Raw genomic sequence first — 17714 nt, 5'->3', positions numbered from 1 at the left:
CCCTGAGTGGTGTTGAACCATCACCATCAGCTTCTTGGCATCTCAAGAAGGGGCATTCCTAAAGGTAGAGGCCAATTGCCTGATCTGTGCCTCCTAAACCCCTCCCCCACCTTTCCTCACACTTAGCAGCTCTGCTGCTATAGTTATAATTTGAAAACCCTACCTACAAGTGACAGTGGATCAGAGAAGCTTTGATGGAAGTTTTTACAGATGATAAAATTGTTCTTTGCTCCAGGAAAGACAAAGTGGCACGTTGAGGGTTATTTCAGTCAAGATCCCGCATGCTGCAGAACAACTAAGCCCATGAGCCACAACTACTAAGCCTGCACTCTAGAGCCCACGAGCCACAACTACTGAACTCGTGTGCCACAACTACTGAAGCCAGCGCACCTAGAGCCCGTGCTCCTAACAAGAGAAGCCACCGCAATAAGAAGCCTGCACACCACAACGAAGAGTAGCCCCTACTCCTTGCAAGCAGAGAAAAGCTTGCATGCAGCAACGAACACCCAACACAGCCATAAATAAAATAAAATAAATAAATTTATTTAAAAAAAAGATTAGTTCTTGCAGAGATAGAATGGCTGTCTCTGAATTTAATCCTTTCCTGTGTTCTTCTGAATTTTCTGTCCTTTCTGCAGATATCTTATATTGATCATCTTGGGATTCAGACTTTCCCACCCTGAATATGATGCTATTGTGAAGCATTTGCTGGGGCTAAAATAACATAGCTGTCTTATATCGTACTTTTTCACTATGAGGTATGTGATGTTTATCCTCTACTTTATAGAAGAGAAACTAACACTGAAAAGATAAGAAAATTTCCCAGTGACTCAGCTGGTAAGTGGCAGAGCCAGGACTTGAACCCAGGACTGATACCGAGAACCCTACCCTGTACAGCACCCTATGGCTCCCAGAAAATGGGTAGGTGGCTGAGTTGAATCCTGAGGATTCTCCTTCTCTAGTTTCAGATATTCAATGGCAGAATGTTCTGTGATGGGTCAAAGAAAGTTGCTGTCAAAAAATTACCTAAATCATCTTAGTCCTGTCCTTACCTATGTGAGGCTTGTTCATACATATCCAAATTCGAATGCTGAAAATTATTACAAGTAACAACTAGCTTGTTACTGACAGCAATAAAATTGAGATCCATACTGTCATGTCCACAAATCAGATGATTGGGTTAAACATCTGGATGAGGGAGTCACTTGCAGGCTGTGACCTTGTGCAGGTTACTATTTTCTCCATCTCTTGTTATTTTTATCCGTTAAGTGAAGATAATTGCAATACTTAAATTATCCATGTAAATCACTTAGGTAAAGAAGAGCATTTAGCATATAATAAGGGCTCGATTCCTGTTAGCTGCCGCCATCACCACCATCATCATCGTCATCATCACCACCACCTGGAGAATGTGGACAGGGATGCGGAGGTGATGGGAGTGGTTTTTAGTGTGAACTGAGGCCACATCGCTGGACTAAGATACTCTGTAGTTAGTAGCTGCCTTTTCTAAGAAAATGCTTGCTGTTGAATTTTAGATTTGAAACTAAAATCATCATCCGGGCTGTTTTATGAAGAAGGAATCAGATGCACAGAGAATTTATCTAGGAAGCTTAATACTTGAGGCCTTTTAAATTAGCAGTTTATATTTGAGGAAGATTCGTATTTGGAGATAAATGTTAATCTTCATTTTGAAAATATTCACCAGCTATCGTGTTGCACCTTTCTCTTTACTTTTGAAATGTAATAACATATTCAACCAAGGGGACCAGGGCTGTGCTAACGGTTTCATCCAACCAGAGCCACATTCCGTCTTAGCAGTTCACTGGCTCCCTTCAACAATGACTCCTCTCATTCACCGGTGCCAGGCTGAGGTCATGTTCTCGGTGTATCACAGCTCTAAGAAAGGTGATTGGTCTGTTCCTTCTGCATCACTCTTGTCCCTGGCTGTAGATTTGACACAAATTCCATGTACACTATATGTAAACCATATGGACACCATCTGAGAAGAACCTTTCTCCTGTGTTCGCTCTTCAGGATAAGCTGAAAGCTTCTGAGCCTGCTTGCCTCTGGCTCCTTTAGTCTCTGTTATGGCTCCTTTGTTTTAAATCCTGGAATTTCCAAGGTCATGACAAGGTGAGTGTGGGGAAAGAGGGACGATTGATACTTGTTACATGGCTCTGGATTCACAGGTATTGACTCTGGCATAACTTAATTGTTGAGTGAGAGATGCTTTATATTAACTCTTTAAATCTATATTTTGCCCGAACTTAGGACCTCTGCCCATAGGTTGGCAATCGTTATCTGGCCATGATTTTAGGAATTGTTCTGATTTCTAATGTTATGTCATGTTGTCATTCAAGGGCCCAGAGTTTAGTTAAGAGTATGTGTAGTTGAGTCCCTAGGCTCATAGGGTATTAGGACCTAACATCGTTTACGTTGTGGTCATTTACATTTTGTTGCTCAGCATCCATTCTTTCTATTGTTAACAACATGCTGGTTTCTCTGTAGGACAGCAGTACCACCTCCCTCCAGCTCTCTATCCAGATGCTGATGGTAAGTCTGATGACAGTTGAGCACATGACGTGGGTCTGGTCAATCAGAGCATGGCCTCCCCTTTGTGTCAGTGATTGATTCAAGAATGAACATGCAATGCAGCTGTGCCATCAGGCTCAACTGTAAATCATCCTAGGACTTTTGCTAGAGATACAGGGAAAGAATCCTTCTGTCTTCCCCCCGGACTTGAAACTATGAGGCTGTGAGTCTGGAGTTTCTGGCAGCCAATGTGCTGCCTTGAGGAGAGAGGCAGGCTGAGAAAGAAAGGAACCTGGAAAGTGGAGGGATGGAGAGATGGAGAGAAAGTGAGTCCTGATGCTATCATCTGAGGCAGTACTTCCAGCCTCACCCGCAGTCGCCTTCCCCTGGACTTCTCCAGTTTCAGGAGCCAATACATTTAATTTTTTTGCTTAAGCCAGTTTGAGTCAAGTTTCTGACTCAAACTGATTGAGTTTGTATCTGACTCAAACTGAAAGTTCTGATTGATACAAGATGATTTCTAGGTTGGTTTTATATTCGCTGTGGAAAGTGCTTGCTCTTTTAGAGAAGGGAGAGGGAACCTAAGAAAACTTAGTGCCGGGAAACTTTGCCTAGAAACAGACTAGTAGGCACCTGACCTGGTCAGTGGAGACAGACCAGTTAGAACTCAGAATTAAAGTCTGTCCTAAAGTATCATGAAAATATATTGATTCAAATTAAGTTTTATTATTTTTAAGCATTTGCAATCACTGAAAGTATTTTGGAAGACTGCAAAGTGGCCTAATGTTAAGGAAACAAGCTTCGTAGTTGGAGTTTGGGAATGTGATTTCATTTCTTTGAAACTTCTTTTCTTTCACTTCATTTCTCAGTTTCCTCATCTGTATAATGGGCATATCCAGTGCCTATCTCAAATAATCACTAAGGCACATGAAACATTCATAGCAGAATGTCTAGTATATCCTCAATAAGTAGAAGCTATCACCCTTAATAATGCTCTGACCTTTTCCTTTTAGGATTGTGTAATGCATCATATGATATCTTTGAGCCAGAACTGAGTCAAAATAATGTGAACTAGAAGGACAAACTCTCTAGAAAGAGGATATTAGGGTTTTTAAACATTTCTTAGGCTGACTAAAATTTGTTTGCTAGCTCTTCCAAGTTGGTAAGTAAAAGGAAATCTAAGTACTGGTTGTTTACTTATATTTAGTGAAGGACCAAGTTATCTAACTGAGTTCCTCTTGTTTAAGGTTGCTCTAAGTTGTCAATGACAGTCCTCCTGATGGAAGTAAGAGTTCAGGCCAAGCTTCACCTCCTGGGCACTTAAAAACAAAGTGAGAAAAAAAAAGATAACACAAATCAAAACCCTAATCAAAACCAATCTTTATTTAGTACCATGTGCCTGGCACAATGCTAAACTCTCTCTGTGGACCATATTGTCTCCATCACAACTCTAGAGGGTAGGAACTCTTATCACCATTTTACAGGTGAGAAAACTCAGGCTCAGAAAGAAAGTCTGTTAAAGGGCACACAGGTGGTATGTGGTGGAGCTGGGATGGTAGCTGCCCTTTTAACCACACACACACTACTCCTTGCCTGTGCACTCTCCAGTCTAGCAGGATGGGAGTCCGCACCCTCCAGTTCCTGAGCCCACATTTGTTCACGGTAGATCTGAGAGCATCAGGAGACCTAGTTCCTAGGAGTCAGTACCCCCAGGACCATCCAAAAGGCTGATAGTGGGATGTTCCAGTGGCAAATTACACACTGTGGGGGCAGAACTGGATCACTTTGAGGAAAAAGAATGTCTCTCCTGGAAGAATTGTTATATTCTCATTATATCTGCTTGCTGCTCTGAAAATCTGGAGATGTCTCACTGTGGAAGGATAATCACTCTTCCCTAGTGAACCACTCAATAATTGATTTGATTACATGTGGTTAATACAGGAACCAGATGTGGGTAAAAAGTATCTACTCTTTTAATTTATTTTGTTTAAATACAATGCTGAAAGGGGGGAATAGAGATGTTTATTTGAAACAAATGATTTATTTTACATGAATTTTGTACAGATGACCTGGCTTGTACTAAGATGAATTTAAAACAGTGGTAATGAACACCTTCCATCACCCTGACCATCCTTGAAGTTTCCCCTATCACCATGATGCCTATTATCTGAGGTCTTTTTTGTTGCTGTCAGATGTTATCATTGGCTTGTCTCCCTGTGATGTGTGTGTGTGTGTATGTGTGTGTGTGTGTGTGTGTGTGTGTGTGTGTATGGTGGGGGGGGTGACTTGCTGACAATAGAAATTAACAAAATATATGAGCAGAGACTCAAACAGTATTGAGTGAATGGATACTAATGAGCCTCATCACACGGCAATGACCTGGTATGTGGTTGTGAACAGTCAGAGCCACCACACTGCACAACACCAAGGGCTCCATGTTCACTAGACTCAGACATCCAAGGTTCCCTGGAAGCTAAATGGGCCTGTGCAGGGTATGATAGAGAGGGAAGGCCTGAAAAGTGGTGGAGGTAGACACGTGTTACTCTTTGGCTGCCCAGAATTCATTTACACTATTTCTTTTTTTTAAAAAAAAATTATTTATTTATTTGGTTGCACCGGGTCTTAGTTGCAGCAGGCTGGCTCCTTAGTTGTAGCAGGCAGGCTTCTTAGTTACAGCTTGCCAGCTCCTTAGTTGTGGCATGCAGACTCCTTAGTCGTGACATGCAAACTCTTAGTTGTGGCATGCATGTGAGATCTAGTTCCCTGCCCAGGGATCGAACCCAGGCCCCCTGCATTGGGAGCGTGGAGTCTTATCCACTGTGCCACCAGGGAAGTCCCCATTTACTCTATTTCTAATAGCTTCTCACATTAACTGGGGATCTACTCTTCTCCTATGCTCAATGTAGATAGAGCTAATTTCACCCCCAGCTCTAAATGTGGCCTGTGACCCAGGTCTGACCAATCAAAGCTTCATATTCCCCTGACTGCAGAGATGGATCCTGACAAGCCACCGGGACTTCACGTTCCTTTGCTGAGACTTCTTAGAGCTTGACTTAGAGACTTGGCCTGTGTGCAAGGCTGGCCTGCTTCTCAGGCGTTTCTGAGCTTTTGGGGCCGAACTGTAAAATCATGTTGACTTGAGCAGATCTAAAGCTGGGAAGGAACACTGATACAATGGCAGGAATACAAGTATGTGGTGAGTTGGAGGCATATATTTCTTAATGTTAAATGAGCATTGTAGAAGAGGGACCAGTGTTCATAGCAAAAGAGTGTTAGGGAGAGGAGTTTTGGGAATTGTATCATGAAACGTTCTGGATCTGAAGTCTGTTGGAAGATTCCAAGATTCAAGATGTGACATGTCTCCCAGGTTGCAATTAGCTCCCCCAAGCTTTCAAGATGGCTGTTGTACAGGGCCATGGCTGTATTCTCAGTCCTTTAGCTAGCTGAAAGTTTTCAGGCCAAAAGATTTCGCCATTGCTCTTTCTTCAGCCACCTGGAGTCATCTTCAGTCTTTAAGACATCTTGGTTATGTTTTTTCCCATCTCCCAACCTTTCTCCCAGCACCATGACTAGATTAAGCTTTGCCTCTGACAGTGTTTTTTAAAAATTCACATTTCTATTCAGTACAACACTTTGAACTCTTTGGAGAAGAGTTATCATAGGGATCTAGTAAACGAGGGAACTCTTGCGGCAGTGATTTGATAATTTATTTTCAAGAAAAGTTTTAAATCGTAGTTTGGAAACCTGTTCTGTTGAATCCAAACAGGATTAGTAAGCATCAGTCAGGACTCAAGGAATCACATTTCTATGGTCACAGTCATAAGTTATCTCCCATTGTATTTACTCTTCCCTGTATTTTTTGCCTGACATTCTGCCTGCAGCGTCTGACTAACTCTGATGAGGGAAAACTATCTTATTCAGCTCTATTCATCATTTTTTTTTTTCCCAGGCTGTGCTAACAATGAAAAAATCCCCAAACACCCTGGACGGTTAATTCGGTATAATGGGCTACCATTTACGGGGCTCGGAGTTTTAGAACTTCCCCAGGCGCAAAGGACTCAGCAATGATTGTGGATTATAACTGAGGATTTCTATTTATGTCATTCCAAGAAAGGTGTGTTTTCTTAGGCTCAAAGTCTGACCTTTCTCCTTATTGAGTGCTTACTGTTGGCCTTTGAAAGTTACTCATTGGCCCCTGTATTACCTAGTTACTTTAGTGCTGTGGTAAGTTAATTCAAGAACTACTCGAATCACTGAACATGGCATGTGTTCTCATAAACCAGATATTTGGGCTTGGGTGGTGAATCAGAGAGCAGAGGCAGGCACTGAAGGGTGTCTTCAGAGATGAGACAGGAACCCATTTCTGTGTGAATCGGTATCTGGGAGCATTCCTCTGGAAAGTCAGCCTGGGACAGCATAGGAGAAGTAACCTGCTCCCGGTTCTATTTTCTTCATTTCTACAGAGAGATCTGTAGGTACTGGGCCTGCCTTTGGCCAGAAGAAAGTCTCTGGATTATTAGAAGAGGTAAGAGTGTGGGGGGAATAGAAACAGCAAAAGTTCTGTTTTCTCCGAAATGCTAGAGCCTAGCCGTATGAGATGTTTTTGTGGCTCTTTACTCCCTCTTGTGGTGATGTGGTGCCACTGTTTTCTAACTATCGTGGACCTTCATGTTTCCACCTGAGGCAGAAATCACCAAATTGTTTAACATACTCAGGTTAGATGTAACTACCCAATAAGGCAAAGAGCAGAGGTTCCATGCTACATTTGGACACACCTCTCACAGAGTTAAGGGATTCATCTGTTAAAAGTTGTAAATAAGCGTGTAGATCCACTGTTCCCACCGAGAGATGGTTTCACAAATACTTTTCCCCCAAATGTTGGACTAGTATGGGGATTTTAGGATCTGCGGATGAAAAAAAGCACCAGACTTCACCTTTCCATTCCACTTGATGGTAAATAGTATAAAGTTTCCCTACCAAAAAAATGTAGAATCTGAATTCCTATATACATTCCAGTGACATTTTATCAATCTCTATATAAAACGATATCACATATATACATATTTTACTGTGAGCAGTAATAAATATTCTTTATTTTAAATTTGGCACATTGCACTTTAACATGACATCCGAACATTTCTCAAGTGGATGCCTACTCTGTAAAACCGTATATTCAGCTCATTGTCATTTCTGTACAGAAGTATAAGTAAATATATGTGATATAATACGTGCAATAATACTGGAATTATTTTATTTATCAGATATTTTGTCCTCTATCATATACTCCACTCTGCAGTACAGGGAGGAGCGGAATAAATGGCATAGTTTAATTGGGAGGTCTTCTCTTTTTTAAAAACTTGAATGGAATGGGCAGCTGTACAAGAAAATGTGCCAGAAGTAGATTCTATTTTTCTAGTAAAATGAGCTGGCAGAAAATTTTATAGTGCTGCGCATTGCTTTAGGATCATTCTCAAAATGAGCAAAAAGAGCATCCGTTTGTGTCGCTCAGTAGTTTTAGTACTCTGGTAAACTATTCTACAGTAAAACAAGAATAGACTCTTTTCAGGCACAGATTCTATAAAGGGCATCCTTTCACTGATGTGGCTGGTTGGGCATGGTCAAGGTCGCTGTAGACACTTGTCTTCCCTGGTGTGGTAGGCAACCTCCGAGATAGCTTCTGTGATCCTCCCTCCCCCATCTTGATATTCACACCCTTGTGTAATCTCTCCCTTTTTAGTGCGGGCTGGATTTATTGATTTGCTTCCAACGAACTGAACTCCACAGAAGTAATGGGATGTTATTTCTAAGATTAGGTTACAAAAAGACTATGGCGTGCCAAAACTTGGAAGCAACGAAGGTGTCCTTCAGCAGATGGAATGGTAAATAAACTGTGGTACATCCAGACAATGGAATATTATTTAGTGCTAAAAAGAAGTGAGCTATCAAGCCATGAAAAGACATGGAGGAAACTTAAGTGCATGCTCTAAGTGAGAGAAACCAATCTGAAAAGACTCCCCACTGTATAATTCCTACTATATGACATTCTGGAAAAGACAAAAAAAAAAAAAAAATGAAGACAGTAAAAAGATCCGTGGTTGCCAGGGGTTAGGGAGAGAGAGGGATGAACAGGCAGAGCACAGAGGATTTTTTAAGGCAGTGACAGTATTCTGTATGGTACAATAATGGAGGATACATGTCATTATACATTTGTCAAAACCAATAAAATGTACAATACCTAAATGTGGACTTCGGGTGATAATGTTGTGTCAATATAGGCTCATCAGTTGTAACAAATTTACCACTCTGGCGGGGGATGTCCACGGTGTGCATGTGCGTGGTTGTACATGTGTCGGGGAAGGGGTTATATAAGAACCCTCTGTACTTTTTGCCCAATTTTGCTGTGAACCTAAAACTGCTCTAAAAAATGAAGTCTATTAAAAAAAAAAAGAGGCTATGGCTTCTGTCTACGTGCCTTCTCTTGCTCTCTCATTTGCTCGCTCTGAGGGAGGACAACTGCCAAGTTGTGAGGAGCTTTATGGAGAGGCCCACGTGGCAAGGAACTCATGTCTCCAGCCAATAGCCAGCAAAGACCGGAGGCCTGCCCGTGGCCAAAGGAGTGGGTTCAGAGTGGAACCTCCCCCAAATGGGCCTTGAGATGACTGCAGCCAGTCAACACCTTGATTACAGCCTTGTGAGACACATTTTGAGAAACTCTGAGTTGGAGGTACCCCCTTAAACCAGGCCCAGATTTATGACTCATAGAAGCTGAAATAATAAATAAATGTTTGTGATTTTAAACTGTCTAGGTTTTGTAGTAATTTGTTGTGTAACAACAGATAACGAATAAACTTGTTAAGCCACTTCTCATATACAAATGTTGAAGGGATTCTTTAATACTGAGAATTAGATGGAAAGTACCGAACCCATGGTTCACGCCAGGGACTCTACCCACAGGTAAGCATAAATATATCCAACCACCTGTGATTACAGGTGACTACAGCTATAGTCACTGGGTTGTTCTAGAGTAAACCTTCAGTTCCTCTGCATAAGAGGAAGAAAATTAAATTTTACTGAGCATTTACTACTTACTAGGCACTTAAATGCAGCGAAGAGTAGCCCTCGCTCGCCACAACTAGAGAAAGCCTGCATGCAGCAACGAAGACCCAACGCAGCCAAAAATAAATAAGTAAAATAAATAAACAATAAATAAATTCATTAAAAAAAATCGAGGTGTCACTTCCAAGTAAAAATAACTTGTATCACTCTTTCCAGAACTTTTCCTTGCATTTTCTCATTCTATATTTTCCACTAATCTGTGTTAAATCATTAGGCTTTCCTCACAGTCTACAGTCATAGTGGGGTATTTTATACACATTTTTCTCAGTAACTGATAGAACAAGCAGGCAAAATATCAGTAAGGATATAAAAGTCTTGAAATATATGATCTGCAAACTTAACCTAATAGCCATGTATAGAACCCTGAGCCCCAAACTGCAAATTACACATTCTTTTCAAATATACATGGAATCTTTACTAACATTGAATCAAATTTTACTAAAATTGGGTCATAAAGCCAACCTCAATATGTTTAAAGGATTGAAATCAGAATATGTTCTCTGATAATAAGGCATTCAGCTCAAAATCAACAATAAAAAGATTACTAGGAAATCCCCATATATTTGACATGAAGAAATATATCTGTAAATAACTCATGCATCAAGAAAGACATGATCATAGAAATTAGAAGACATTTTAAGCTGGAAAATCTCAAAGTTTTCTAGGAGTGAAAAGAAAAGTTTTCTAGGAGGAAAAGAGAAGCAAGGTTGTGGATTATAATGATGAGTCATGGAGTCTAAGCAAGACAGAAAGGAAGACAGAAAGAGGCTCTGGGTGTCCAGAGAGACACGGAGGGATGCGTTGGAAGTTGCCATGAGAGGGAAGGATTCTGCAATGGGAGTACTTGAGCTGGAAAGGTTTGGATGCGAGATTGCCGAAGTGGTAACTGGTAACGAACATGTCCAGGGTGTGACTATGGGAAAAAGTTGCCAAAGTTGACTGGATTAAAAAGTCACTGGAAGTGCGGGCATTAAGCAACTAGGAAGCAGGGCATTGGCTGGATCATGCACAGGGCTTCTAAAGTCTCCAAGCATAATGAAAGGAGCTGAGGTGAAGAGTCACGTAGCAGGAAATAAGCCATGTGATGAGTGAGAGGGTGTGAACAGGAAGGAGGAAGATTGAAAGCAATGAGATGTGAAAGTGGGTAGTAAATCCCAAGTGGCTCAATGGTCATGGGAGTAGGTGTCCAAGACAATCCAGGTTACTCTTAAAGCACATTTCATCAGGTACCTTCTACAAAGAAAGACAAAACTGGCAGTAGCTCACTATATACTAAAACTGGTTTTCATAGTTTAGACAATGCATAGAATTATCAGTTGCTTCCAACTGGGAGAAACCAGCCAAGTTCTTAATCTTTTTTTTTTTTAACCCTTTTTAAAAATTCAAGTATAGTTAATTTACAATGTTGTTTCACGTGTACAGCAAAGTGATTCAGTTATTCATATCTATCTATTTTTCAGCTTCTTTTCCATCATAGATTATTACGGGATATTGAATATACTTTCCTGTGCTATACAGTAGGTCCTTGTTACTTATCTATTTTATATATAGTAGCGTGTATCTGTTAATGTCAACTCCGAATTTATCCTCCCACCCCCTTTGGTAACCATAAGTTTTGTTTTCTCTGTCTGTGAGTCTATTTCTATTTTGTAAACAAGTTCATTTATCAAGTTCTTACTCCCTATTTGGGTTTTCTCAGCCTCACAATCAGCTTTACTTACTGTGCCTCTTTTCAGTCTTACCAACTTTTCCCTAAGAGGTTTTGCTCACTACGCAATACACACGACTGCTTGCGGTTTCTCTAAGGGAGATATACATCCTGTAATTCAGGTTTGTGTCTGAAGCAGAGTTCACAAGCTCCACAGATACTGTGTTTAGTTCAGCGTGATGCAGCTGCTTGTAACTGAGAGGGTTTTAAGCTACACAACACATGGGATTTTATGGAGCTTAACTTGTTTTTAGAAGTTATTCATTTGTATAATTACACAAGTAGCTTTTCAGGTAAAAAACAGAAAAAGCCAAAGTCCTCTTGATCATTGCCATGGTCCCAAATCATGCCCAGAACTAACCACTTAATCAGGTGGTATGTTCTCCTGGGCTTTTCTCTACGCATTTACATTCTTGTAAGTGCACAGAGGGGAATATGTAGTTTTGCACAACGGATCATTTTACTCCCCCGCTTCTGAAGCGCTCCCCATTATAACTAGAATAAAATCCATACTTTCCACTGTGGCCTCCAAGATTCCACACTATCCGGTCCCTGCCTCCCTCTGTGACCTCCTCTTGTGCCAGGAGGTGAGATGGTATTCTCCCCACAGGTCCTTTGCATGTACTGTTCATGCTGCTTGGAGAGCTCCGTCACAATCCTTGCTTGACCGTTTCTTCTCAACTTTCAAGTCTCAGCTCAAAATTCATATGCTCATAAGCCTTTCCTGGATGCCCTCGCTAAATTAGTACTTCCCTCCTCTGTCTCAACTTTCTATCTCTTTCGAATCCTGTTAGCTTGTTTCAGGCAACAGAGTTCTACCACTGGGGTTTGAATCCTCTCTTTACTACATGCTAGCTAAATTACTTCACCTTTTTGCACTTTAGGTTTCCCATCTAAAAATGAGGATAATTATGCACTTACTTTTTAGGGTGTTATGAGTTAATATTTGTAAAACATTAACAAGTTGCCTAGAACGTAATGCGTTCTGTTTGATAAATTGATACAATTTTTCGTTAGCACTTGCGATGAGATGAAATCATTTCTTCCTTTGCTGTTTATCCTCTCCCTTCTCTAGAATGTAAGATCTATAAGTGCAGGGACCTTGTCTGTTCTGTTCTTAGGCCAAGAACAGTGCCTGACTCATAGCACCCTTAATAAGTAAAGGCTGAATGCATGAATATTCAGATCTTACCTCCTGCATAGGGTTCTGACTGCACAAGTGGTAAGTTTTTTTTTTTTTTTTTTAACTTTTGGCTGCATCTCACTGCATATGGGATCTTAGTTCCCCGACCAGGGATCGATCCTGTGCCCCCCGCAGTGAAAGTGTGGAGTCTCAACCACTGGACAGCCAGGCAAGTACCAAGAGATAAGTTTAAAATGGAAAACATGGTCCTGCTTTTATTAAAAACTTAACTTTTATACACTGTCCACCACTTAGTGCTATCACCATATCTTGCCCTGTTATACCAGAAATGGATGTAACTCCTCTAACCTCCAAAGTAGGCCTAACCCAGCTGCAATTCTCTGTGTCTTACTTTTCCGAAGAGCACAGCAGAACAAAGACTGCTAACATGTCCTGCCCACTGTCTGCAGCACATGGTGGGATGTAGCTCCAGGACCTTGCTTCAGATGTGCAAGATCACCCATCCATTAAACCATTGATGTTTCTATTGCTGAAAAAACAAACAAACAAAAAACAAAGAGCACAGCATACAGAAGGTCCGTGTAGCAGCAGCCTCACTGCTGGAAAAACACTAGCAGCAGTTATCATAAGCAAAAATGACACTCCCAGATTCCAGGGCAATCCAGACCCTTACTGCAGTTGCCAGCCAATTTATTTAGGATTATCTGCGGGATGGAGGAAAGAGAAAAGTTCTTGTTTAAGCCTGTCAGGTTACTAGTCATACTGTGCTGGTTGGCCAGGGTCTGTGAACATAAACTCTATTGGGAAAAATCTTCTGTAGAGATGTTAGTTGTGCTTTCATGCACTCCTCTTGCAGAAACCCAAGCTTTCTCCAGCTGTGCTGTAGCTACTGTCACCACCAAGACGGTGGGTGCTTCAGAGGTCCAGTAAGGCCACATGGACATAAACTTTCCTACTCTGAAAGATGCATTTTTAAAAGATTTTTTTCCTGCAGATATTCTCTTGCTGCATTAGGTCCAAACTGGGTCATCTATCCAAGGCTAAGAAACAAGATAAAAGAGAAAAAAAATTAGCAAAAAATCCATTAGATTGCTACCTACTAAACTGAGCTTGAGGAAAAACCAGGTCTGAGGTGCTTCGTTCCTGGTGCTATCGATGGGTCGTTTTGTTTTTAATTGAAGTATAGTTGATTTACAATGTTGTGTTAGTTTCAGGTGTACAGCAAAGTTATTCAGTAATACAGACACATATATCTATTTTTTTTAGATTCTTTTCCCTTATAGGTTATTAGAAAATATTGAGTATAGTTCTCTGTGCTATACAGTAGGTCCTTGTTGGTTATCTATTTTATATTTAGTAGTGTGTATGGGATAAATTAATGAGTCTTAAGTTCATGTAAATTACAGCTGCCTTTACAGTATAGGGTCCCCTAGGGAACTTCTTGTGATTCCAGGGAAAAATTTCTATCTCCATCCAAGGCTTGATTCTGACTTATGCAGTATGAGCTCCTGGAAAGCCTGTGTTGGTTCCCAAATGAATCTATTTTCATATTAAACTTGGCTACTGTAGTCTATATGTGCTCAATCACCCTGCACAGCTGCAATCTCAAACCAGCTGCAGCTCAGTGACAGCTGACAGAATCACTTTCAGGGCCAGTGAGTGAGGTCAGGGGCTTTGCAGCCAGGAACCCTGCCCCAATCATGCTGCAGGTGGTCTAGTGAAGACACCGTTCTCCTTGCAGCTGGATACTAGACGCCACCACTCACCCTTCTGATGCCACTACCACTGAATTTTGCCCACCCCCGCTAGAGCTAAGACCATTGCTGCTTCTACCACCTATCACCAGAATGGATTCTATATAGTTTGTCATTCTCTCCATCCCAACTCAAAGCCTTGGGAGGAAGCACCTGATTGGCAGAACTTAGGACATGTGCTATGCCTGGTTGCAAGGAGGCTAAGAAGGTAAGTGTCTCTTATTTTCAGCCTCTGAGGTAGGAAATAGGTAGAGGTATTCTCCAACAATAGGAAGCAGGTTCAGAGACTCAGCAGCAAAAAAGAGAAAAATACTGTTTCCCTGTAACATCCCTTCATGCCCTCCCAGCTCTCCACACACCATGAGAGCTAAGTCACAAAGCTTAGTGTCTCCCTTATAAAAGTAACCCCTTAGAAAAGAAACATCCATAAGGTCGGAGCAAAGAAGACAAATTTAGGAGGAGTTCTGACTAGCAGAGATTAAGTAGAATTCTTACTGGGAAAGGGAGAAAGATTAGGAGGGTAGATAATAGGGGGTGTGGTTGGCCTGGGGTCTTCAGGGACCCAACACCCCTTTTCCCCTTCCGGGGCCAGGGCCTGAGAGATGGGGGAGAGAAGAGGATAGAAAGACCAGATAGATATTGACTCTGAGAAGACACTGCTATGCAAGTGACTTTGAATCATCATAAAGTGACTGCGGCAGAATGTTAACGGCCTTGTTTGTTTATGCAATAATGTGCTGAAGGTCCTATTCCTGTTTCCCTTGGCTCCTGGCTGGCATGGAAGAGATTTATTTTTGTTTGTTTGAAAATTTTTTTTTAGACTCACATAGAAGTTGCTAAAATAATTCCGAGAGCGAGAGACAATGCACAGCAGATTCTAGGAATACCTGAGCCCACATGCTGATGCAAACACGTTTCAGAGGCTGGATAGACTTGAGTTGGGGCCAAGTGCAGGTAGGTTGAGGATCACTGAGACGTCTCAGTTATGTTGAGAGAATAAACCTCAAGTTCTATCTGCCACATACTTTATCAGTAGCTTGGGGGAGAAACAGAGGCCAGCAGGGCTTTAAGGACCACTCCTACCCCTGCCAAATCTTTCCTCTATCTTAATGTGACCTTTAGGCTAGAAAAGGGAGGAGGGAGAAATCCTGAAAGATTGCATTTACCCCAAATAGACCGAGTTACCTTTAACTGGTACCTTTAAGTCTCTTCTTCTGCCTCCCCCCACAAGAATGAGGACACGAGAACAAGCTAAGAGCATTAGAGAACAGTGTACACTAATAAAGCAACCCTCTTTTGTAGTGTATCATACACCTCACTCTGCCTGCGACTAGACAGAGCCCAGCTGTGAGTCTGGGAAGTGGTGTATTAGCTTCCCAGCAATGGCTGAGAAAGCCTTCATTCTCGCTCTTGTGGGCCTGTGGCTGAGCACACCTCATGGAAGATCACAGTTGGGTTGATTTTGCACTGACATTTCTGAAAGTAAGAATAACGCACACAACCTTTTTTTCTTTTATTCTTTTCGCAGTTTTTTTTTTTTAAACAGAATAACGGGATTATTGGAAAGACCACAATGCAAGATTGAAGCAAGTACCCTGCATGAAGATCTGGGTACTTGTGCCAGGTGGAGCTTGGCGACGGAACCGATACTCCGCTTGCTAGGCTCCCTCGTGAGATTGCGTTTGAAGAAGTTTGGCGCTGCTCAGTCGCCGTAGCTACGCCCTTCTCGGCAGCGGGCGGGAGCGTGGAGACCGCAGTTTACTGAGTTGTCCCACTGGCTTACCGTTGGTGGCCATATGCCCAAGGCTCACATTTACATCTTGATTCGAGTCTACATTCCAAACGCCCGCGGACTTCCTTGTGCCCAGTAAGCAAAGAAGCTCGCCGTTGGCCTGATGCTAGGATAGCGTCACGGGTAGACGCGCCTTTGTAGGGAGCAGGGGGCGGGGTGACGGGCACCAACCCTCCGGAAGAAGAGGGCCCCGCCTCCAGGCCACGCACCCTCCTGGTTGGAGGCAGCGCGGGGGCGGGGCGAGGTCCTGGCTCAAAGCCCAGGAGTGACCTTTCTTATTACAAGGGCTTTTTTAACTTTCAGCGCCTTGGAGTCTAGCCTTTCCGGGTTTCGGTGAGCCCCAGAATCAAGGGGTACAACGTCAAAAGGCATATGTGGACAAAGGGCTAAGAGTGCAAGGGGCTGGTGTAGGGGCGAGTTTTCAGTGACAGGACTGCGTTGGAGATTTAGGCTTGAGTTACAGAGAGACTTTTCTTGCTCTGCTTGAGAGTTGAAACCAAACTTTCAGAGTTGTAGAACCATAGCTGTCTGTTTGGCATCTCCAGCCATAGCTTCACTTCGCTTACTGTAGGCAGTTTGCCCAAAATTGAAATCGTGTTCCCTCCAAAAGCTGATCTTCTCCCACTATTCCTTATTTTGATGAATGGCCCACCGTAACCTAGATTCTCAAGCCAGAAATATGGGGGTTATTTCTATCGTTCTCGTACATTCTATTAATCAAAAAGACCTATTGACTCCATTTCCAAAAATAGGTAACTAATAAGAACCTACTGTATAGCATAGGGACCTCTACTCGATACTCTGTAATGCCCTATATGGGAAAAGACTCTAAAAAAGAGTGGATATATGTATATGTATAACTGATTCACTTTGCTGTACTACAGAAACTACACAACATTGTAAATCAACTATACGCCAATAAAAGTTAATTAAAAAAAAATCTCCAAATTACCCTCTCTTCAACATTTCCTCTGCATTACTTCTGGTCTCAATTTTTCCCAATAGGTTTCTGTCTGTTACCCCTGCCCACCTACAATCAATTCTCAATTATGGGGCAGAGTGATCTTTCCATGATGTAAACATTTCTCTGGAGTAATCCTGCTTAAAATATTTTAAGCACAAAATTCAAACACCTAAATGTGCTCTGACTCTGCTTGCTTTCATGCCCATACCCCATCTCCAATCTAGCTAGTACTTCTGTTGCCTGAGCAGTATTCAGTATAGTTCCCTGTGCTATACAGTAGAACCTTGTTGTTTATCCATTTTATATATAATAGTTTACATCTACTAACCCCAAACTCCCAATCCATCCCTCCCCACCCTCCTTCCTCTTTGCAACCACAAGTCTGCTCTATGTCTGTGAGTCTGTTTCTGTTTTGTTGATAGGTTCATTTGTGTTATATTTTAGATTCCACATATACGTGATATCATATGGTATTTGTCTTTCTCTTTCTGACTTACTTCACCTAGTATGATAATCTCTAAGCCCATCAATGCAGTAAGCAACAAAATTAAGAACCATTAAAAGATACTGCCTATGGGCAACTTGTGTGTCAACATACGTTAATGGGTGTTTTTTATGTGCATGTGCTTAGTTTGCTCTGCTGAACCTCTTTGTACTTACACTTTTTCTTATCAGTTCCACAGGAAAGAGAAAAGCTGGAATAG

At 41.8% G+C, this 17714-nt stretch overlaps 1 long non-coding RNA gene across 2 annotated transcripts; it reads left to right on the top strand.

Annotated features, from left to right (window-relative positions):
* Positions 1-1466: 1466 nt before the first annotated feature.
* LOC117200566 (uncharacterized) lies at positions 1467-9330 on the top strand. 2 transcript variants are annotated; one of them, XR_004482160.2, is made up of 2 exons: positions 1467-7057; positions 8346-9330. It is a non-coding gene; the product is annotated as an uncharacterized LOC117200566 (long non-coding RNA). The 2 variants fall into 2 exon arrangements; XR_007476392.1 differs by having other exon boundaries at positions 8341-9330.
* The last annotated feature ends 8384 nt before the right edge of the window (positions 9331-17714 follow it).

The sequence above is a fragment of the Orcinus orca genome, chromosome 3, assembly GCF_937001465.1.
Source record: "Orcinus orca chromosome 3, mOrcOrc1.1, whole genome shotgun sequence".
Classification (NCBI taxonomy): Eukaryota; Metazoa; Chordata; class Mammalia; order Artiodactyla; family Delphinidae; genus Orcinus; species Orcinus orca.
This window is presented reverse-complemented; position numbering and strand designations above follow the sequence as displayed.